Raw genomic sequence first — 8,623 nt, forward strand, 5'->3', positions numbered from 1 at the left:
CCAGTTGATATTAACCTGAGGGCCGCATTAAGTGAATGTGGGGGCCACATGTGGGCCCCAGGGCCCCCAGTTGATATTAACCTGAGGGCCGCATTAAGTGAATGTGGGGGCCACATGTGGGCCCCGGGGCCCCCAGTTGATATTAACCTGAGGGCTGCATTAAGTGAATGTGGGGGCCACATGTGGCCCCGGGGCCCCCAGTTGCCCATGTATGACCTAAATGATGGAAAGCTGATTTAACACATTTATAGAAAGTCTTCTAAATCATGAGTGACCTCCCAGAAGCAAAGATTTGAGTTAAAAACGTTCGCTCTGAAAGAATATATTATTCAAAGATTCGCGGCACATTTTCACGGGGTTTTTTCAAAAATAGCAGCCAGACCTATATACAAGCTCGTAGCGCGGCACTCGGTGCTGCACTATGAGCTTGTAGATCTGCTATTTTTCAATAGCTCAAGAATACTGGCGAAGAAGTTGTACCTTTCCTTTTACTTTTCACCTTAGAGATGGAGTGCCACAATGTTTGTTATTTTTCCAGTTTTTCATGTGTCTATGAGGTGACAGTACTTCATTAGACACCCTGGAGTCTACTGTATGTGTCTATGAGGTGACAGTACTTCATTAGACACCCTGGAGTCTACTGTATGTGTCTATGAGGTGACAGTACTTCATTAGACACCCTGGAGTCTACTGTATGTGTCTATGGAGTGACAGTACTTCATTAGACACCCTGGAGTCTACTGTATGTGTCTATGAGGTGACAGTACTTCATTAGACACCCTGGAGTCTACTGTATGTGTCTATGAGATGACAGTACTTCATTAGACACCCTAGAGTCGTTTTTATGTGCAATTCTGTTTTAACTTTGTATTTAGGGTTTCTTCCTGGAGGCTGAACCCTTGACAGTCAAACGGGCCAATGAAGTAAACAGTAATATAGTGACATCACACTATCAGCCCCTCCCCTAACCCCTCCCCCTTTATCATACAACTACAGCTGTGGGTGCGGCTTCAGTTCAGGTGGATCACCACCCATCACCACCCACCAGGCAATCTAGGCATACTTAATGAACTGGGGGGCGTGTCCACATAAAAGCATAATTTTAACAAATACTGTACCCCTTTTTGGAAAAAGTTCTTCCTCCTTATATTATAATAATACCTGATGATGTTTTAGGGTGGAAAAAAAATATCGTGGCACTCCGTCTTTAATTAAAAAAGGCCGTAAAGTAAACGTATATCCGAGTCGTGAAAGTTATTCGACCGCTCCGTCCGACCGCGCGATAACCTTCACCACCACGTCGACTTCCTGGCTGAGCGACGGGACGCTCTCGGGGGAACCCAGAGCCCCCCCCGGCCCCCCCCGCGCGGGAACGAGGTGGTGGCGGCGGCGACTCTGGCGCCACCTGTGGGCCAGACCGACCAGCAGCACGCCGACGCAGACGGCCAGGAGGACGGCGACGACCACCAGCTGGTTGAAGTGACTCCTCCTCCTCTCCTCTCTCTTGGTGACTCTCCCTCGCGGCTCCGCCTCCTCCTCGTCGTGGGGGCCGTCGTAGACGCAGACGGTGGCCGTCTCCTCGGTGTTTGGACCGACGTCGTGAACGTTGCGTGGAATCGTTTCGGTGCTGCTGTGGCGGTGGTGGAGCTCGCTCCTGACGGCGACGGTGGGAGGGAGAGGAGGGTCCGAGCCTGATGAGGCGGCGCGACGGCGGCCTTGCCCGCCGGCGGTGGCGGGGGGCCGTCGTCTTTTTTCGGGCGCGTCGTCCGTACTAGTCGCGACGACGACGGCGGCGACCGCGTCGCTACGACCGCGGCGCTCTGTCGGCGTAGGTTTGTTGTCGGTGCGGTGAGGCTCTTCGTCGGTGGCGGCGGTGGTGGCGGCGGCGGCGGCGGTGGTGGTAGCGATGGTAGCGGCGAGAAGATCCGTGGGCCGGCCTCGCTCCTCCGAGCTTTCACGGGGCACGGCGGCGTCCGTAGCGGGGAGGAGGAGGAGGAACGCGACCGCCTCGCTGGTCTCCGTGCTCGCTGATGTTTGTGTCGCGGTCGGCGCGCTGGTGGTGTCGGTCGCGACGGCCTTCCGTTTGACGCTGACGACGGCGGCGGGGTTGGCGGACAAGATGTCGCCGTCGTCGTCGTCGCCCTTCAGAGGCTCCGCAGCCATGGGCGTGGCCATGGGCGTGGCCATGGGCGGAGCCTGCACGGCGAGCGGCGGCGGGGCCATGGGCGGAGCCTGCACCGCGGCGCACGGCGGCGCCGAGTCTCTCAGTCTGACGGAGTAGGACGCGACGCGGTCCTCGTAGCCTCCCTCCTCGGACACGCAGACGTACGCGCCCACGGTGTCCTCCGTGAGCGCGAAGGACAGGCCGCTGACGCCGCCGAGGAGGAGGAGGAGCCTCTGGGGGAGGGCGGAGCCTCTGGGAGTGATCCAGCGCAGCGTGGCCAGGTTGGAGGGTTTGGGACACGGGAGCGTCACGACGTCCGTCAGACAGGCGCGTCGTTCCTCTGTGGAGGGACGGAGAGAGAAATCGGTTACACAAGTTTGACGTTTAAAATAGATCAGATTCATACGAGGTTTCCACTGGACACACACTGGTCTGATTAAAGGAGAATTCCATGCTTAGAAGGCTTTCTTAACCTTTATTTGTAGTCGTTACGTCCCCACCAAAGAGGTCCAGGTGTTATATTTTGTGCAAAAGCGAATTATTGGCTATTTCCCCTACGATAAGCCCTCAATGAATTGCATTGAATTGAATGGGGCATTGGGGTGTTGTGTTAATTTGCTTATTTCCATCGCTCAAAAATCGATGTTCTTTTGTATATATCCTCTCTTCATAATGTAAATAGTATCCCAAGCGGCACACTTTACTACTATTTTCGATGGAAATAAGCAAATTACCACAGAAACCCAACCCTCATTGAGGGCTTATAAATTATGGGAGATAGCCAATAATGCACTTTTGCAACTACAAATAAAGGTAAGAAAGCCTTCTAGCATGGAATTCTCCTTTAACACAAGGTGGAAGACATTTCAACAGTAGTGGCAACGGTGTGCACAGATAGACACCAGGGGGTGCTAGAGCAACACCTGCCCTTGCCCTCTGGACAGAAATGTGCCCTTTTGGAGAAAATAAATAAATAGTAATGTTTTTTTTTTTCGTACAGTGTACAGTATGTGGAACATGGTGACATTGGTCAATTATTGATAAAAAGCTTATATATATTATTTAGGCCCTAAAATATATAAATCTCACACTATTAAGGCAACCGGACGGTTCCATGCGCTGCACAAGGTGCCCTTTTTTCCCCTTGAGCACCTGCCCCTCTAAATGTCTGTGCACGCCACTGAGTAATAACCCATTTTGGTGTTAGCATCATTTCGTGCTTTAGCTATTGAAAAATAGCAGATCTACAAGCTCGTAGCGCGCCACCGAGTGGCGCGCTACGAGCTTTTAGGTCTGCTATTTTTTTTTTATCGAAGAGTGACTGACATAGAAGACATTTTTAGAATCTGATCTCAGGTCAGAATGGAAAACTGTCAGGATGTAGAAGACGTTTTTAGAATCTGATCTCAGGTCAGAATGGAAAACTGTCAGGATGTAGAAGACATTTTTAGAATCTGATCTCAGGTCAGAATGGAAAACTGTCAGGATGTAGAAGACGTTTTTAGAATCTGATCTCAGGTCAGAATGGAAAACTGTCAGGATGTAGAAGACATTTTTAGAATCTGATCTCAGGTCAGAATGGAAAACTGTCAGGATGTAGAAGACATTTTTAGAATCTGATCTCAGGTCAGAACAAACAAATATGAGGGGAAAGTGCAATGTGGGTTATAGATGCAATTTGTTTGGGAAGTGCAATAATGTGGAGTTCTATGTGCTATGTTGTAGTGTGAATTAACCCATTCTGACCTGAGATCAGATTCATACGAGGTTTCCACTGGACACACACTGGTCTGATGAACCCATTCTGACCTGAGATCAGATTCATACGAGTTTTCCACTGGACACACACTGGTCTGATGAACCCATTCTGACCTGAGATCAGATTCTAAAAATGTCAGTCGTTCTTCGATTTTTTTCAAAAATAGCAGACCTACAAGCTCATATCGCGCCACTCGGTGGCGCGATATGAGCTTGTAGATCTGCTATTTTTCAATAGCTAAAGCATAACATGATGCCGACACCAAAATGGGTGCCCGGTCAGAATGGGTTAAGGACTTATTATATAACTTGTATAGTTCATGTAGTTCACAGAAACTTGTAACATTTGCATGGTTTAAGGTTATTTATATGTATTTCTTGTATGTATTCATGGCATGTTCTCATTTGAAGACACCCCCCTGTGTGTAAATGGGATAGTCCATTCTCATCATGTCCAGCTGGGTATAAAAGGCGGCCATTTTGCCAGTGAACTGAAGTCTGTGCTGGGAGTAGAGCAGTGTTGTTTTCCTCGACTAAAAATACCTTTATTCACTGACAAAAACGAATGGAAACAAAATGAAAACTAAGCTATACGATGACTAAAACTAAGACTGAATATAATGACAATTTTGCCGACAAATACAAACTAATAGACTCAAGTCAAACTAATAGACTCACGCGTTGCGAACTTGTAGATCGGCTATTTTCAGCAAGTGTAAAAACACTCATTACGACGGCATCAAGGCCCGCCAAAACACATTTCAGTCGACTAAATCACCTGTAGATTTAGTCGACTAAAATCTTATGACATTTAGTAGACTAAAACTAGACTATAACAGTATAACAGGAGAAACAGTAGGCTACAGAGGCATTGGTAAAGGTCAGTGTTGTTTTCGTCGACTAAAACTAAGATGTCCGTCGACTACCTATTTTCACTGACAAAAACAAATGGAAACTAAATTAAAACTAAGCTATGATGACTAAAACTAAGACTAAATATACTGACAATTTCGTCGACAAATAAAAACTAGACTAAAATGTTAGGAAGGGACTAGTGGACAAGAGATCCAGTATAAGTCATTTTACACTTGGTTGCATGCTGAAAATAGCTGATCTACAAGCTGTAGATCAGCTATTTTCAGCAAGTGTAAAAACACTCATTACGACGGCATCAAGGCCCGCCAAAATACATTTTAGTCGACTAAAATGTGACTAAAACTAAATGAAGTTTCAGTCCAAAGACTATATGACTAAAACTAAAATCGAAATTTGCTGCCAAAAACAACAGTGGAGTAGAGAGCTTCCTGTATTTATGCCTTTGGTGAATAAACGTACCATTGGTTAACCTTAACCAGGGTTGTTTTTCCATTTTAGTCATATTAGTCTTTAGACTGAAACTTCATTTAGTTTGAGTCACATTTTAGTCGACTAAAATGTATTTTGGCGGGCCTTGATGCCGTCGTAATGAGTGTTTTTACACTTGCTGAAAATAGCTGATCTACAGCTTGTAGATCAGCTATTTTCAGCATGCAACCAAGTGTAAAATGACTTATACTGGATCTCTTGTCCACTAGTCCCTTCCTAACATTTTAGTCTAGTTTTTATTTGTCGACGAAATTGTCAGTATATTTAGTCTTAGTTTTAGTCATCATAGCTTAGTTTTCATTTAGTTTCCATTTGTTTTTGTCAGTGAAAATAGGTAGTCGACGAACATTTTTCGTCTTAGTTTTAGTCGAGGAAAACAACACTGCCCTTTACCGATGCCTCTGTACTGTTTCTCCAGCCACTAACGCGGTCATTCCTATACACTGCAATGTGTAAATACTAATAATAATAAGTAAAAGGCCGGTGGTCAACATTTACTTAAAGTACCAAAAGTATAAAGTATTCATTCACTGTGCAGACGGTGACATTTACTAATATGGACAGTAGGTGGCAGTGTAGCAACCCTTTTTAAGGCAGATTGTTAATCCATGTCAGTGGATCATCTTGGGCTGCATGTATTTGTAATGTATGTAAACGTATAGTTATAAATATTGAAACATGCTATATTTTGGACTGAGGCCGATTCTAAAAAAAAATGCCTTCTAAATCCTGAGCTAAGTTTTCTGAAAAAAAACATCAAATATTTATATAGCAGCATCATTTTGTTTTTGTAATTCTTGAATACTGTACATACTGTACAAGTGTACAGAACCGTACCAGAAGGGTATAGGGCTACAAAAATGGGTTCTAATGATTCCAGATCGACAGCTGATCATTTGTTTCAGCACAACAAACTAATCCCATTCTTACAGAGTTTACCACACAGTATTAAACCCATTTTGACCTGAGATCAGATTCTAAAAATGTCTTCTAGATCCTGACAGTTTTCTGAAGAAGCTATGTTTCTATGTCAGTCGTTCTTAGATTTTATAAAAATAGCAGACCTATGCTATTTTTCATTAGCCAAAGCATAACAATGCTAACACCCAAAAGGGGTCCCCGCCCAAAATGGGTTAATGACAGTAAAAAAGCCATGCTAAAAAGGCTATATTTGTAGTTGTTACGTCTCCAACAAAGAGGTGCAGGTGTTATTTTGTGCAAAAGCGCATTATTGGCTATTTCCCCTAATATAAGTCCTCAATGAATTGAATTTAATTGCATGTAATTTAATGGGGCATTGGGGTGTTGTGCTAATTCTCTTATTTCCATCGCTCAAAAAGTTATATTTTTGTATATATCCTCTCTTCATAATGTAAATGCAATAAGCCTCGGCTTCTGCCTTCACCTTTTCGGTACCACTAGTTACTAGTGGATATTAATGTATGGCTGTATGTACTATCTATCTATCTATCTATCTATCTATCTATCTATCTATCTATCTATCTATCTATCTATCTATCTATCTATCTATCTATCTATCTATCTATCTATCTATCTATCTATCTATCTATCTAAATAGTATCCTGAGCGGCACACTTTACTACTTATTTTGATGGAAATAAGCGAATTAGCGCAAAAACCCACCCCCCATTGAGGGCTTATGGTATAGGGGAAATAGCCAATAATGCACTTTTGCACAAAATAAGGAATTCTCCTTTAATCTCTTGTTATTGCTCGCTTTAGTCAAATAGGCTTTTCATAATTGTATTGTTGGCCTAATGTTATAAATGTGTTGTTGTAGTACCAGTAGTTACCTGGTGGGGGAGCAGCTTTAGGCCTAATGTTATAAATGTGTTGTTGTAGTACCAGTAGTTACCTGGCGGGGGAGCAGCTTTGGCAGAGACACACACTTTTGTAACATTGCCGTTCTCCACGTCTTGGCCCCTGTGGTGAGGAGAAAATAAAAAGAATCAGACCAGTCTGAAGTGAGTGGTGCAACAGCGCCCCCTGGCCTGTTGGTAAAAGGAAAGGAAAGGTACCATGTTTACCCAGGGTAACTGGACTAAGGAAAGGAAAGGTACTATGTTTACCCAGGGTAACTGGACTAAGGAAAGGAAAGGTACTATGTTTACCCAGGGTAACTGGACTAAGGAAAGGAAAGGTACTATATGTTTACCCAGGGTAACTGGACTAAGGAAAGGAAAGGTACTATGTTTACCCAGGGTAACTGGACTAAGGAAAGTAAAGGTACTATGTTTACCCAGGGTAACTGGACTAAGGAAAGGAAAGGTACTATGTTTACCCAGGGTAACTGGACTAAGGAAAGGAAAGGTACTATGTTTACCCAGGGTAACTGGACTAAGGAAAGGAAAGGTACTATGTTTACCCAGGGTAACTGGACTAAGGAAAGGAAAGGTACTATGTTTACCCAGGGTAACTGGACTAAGGAAAGGAAAGGTACCATGTTTACCCAGGGTAACTGGACTAAGGAAAGGAAAGGTACCATGTTTACCCAGGGTAACTGGACTAAGGAAAGGAAAGGTACTATGTTTACCCAGGGTAACTGGACTAAGGAAAGGAAAGGTACTATGTTTACCCAGGGTAACTGGACTAAGGAAAGGAAAGGTACTATGTTTACCCAGGGTAACTGGACTAAGGAAAGGAAAGGTACCATGTTTACCCTGCAGGGTAACTGGACTAAGCTCAAGAACTTGTTTACAGCCAGGCCCTGCTCATAGAACATTTCATGGTAGAGGTTCAATGCCTTGCTCAAGGGCACTTCAGCAGTGGTCATTTTAACGTGCCGGTCCGGGGATACGAACTATAGCGACCTTCACGATATCAAGACCGCTCCGCAAACCGCTCGGCCACCGCTGCCCCTATGCTCTAAACATACATAGGGACAATGCTGTTTCTCTGAGTGGTTGCACCACTCAGAGAAAAATAATAAAAATAAACAACATGCTGACATGAAGGAACTGCTTCCTGTCTGTGTCTCTGTGGTAATAGAGTGGCTGCATTTATTTGACAACATGTCCGTTTAGAAAAACAACATCGTCATAACACGCTCACATGCTCAAAACACACGCACACACGCATGTACGCATGCACGTACGCACACTCACTCACTCACTCACTCACTCACTCACTCACTCACTCACTTTCACAGTGAGTTTCACAGTACAGTTCTGTACTGGCCATATATGGAGCGTATATGATCAACATAAGGAATGTCAGCTCCATATATGGATGGCTTCTTGGTTAGAGTGGGTGACAATATTATCACACGAAAAGATCAAATTACCTACCTAGGTTCCATCCTGGAGGCCAATCTTT

This window comes from Protomyctophum parallelum (genome assembly GCF_964188405.1).
Source record: "Protomyctophum parallelum genome assembly, chromosome: 3".
In the NCBI taxonomy this organism is placed as follows: domain Eukaryota; kingdom Metazoa; phylum Chordata; class Actinopteri; order Myctophiformes; family Myctophidae; genus Protomyctophum; species Protomyctophum parallelum.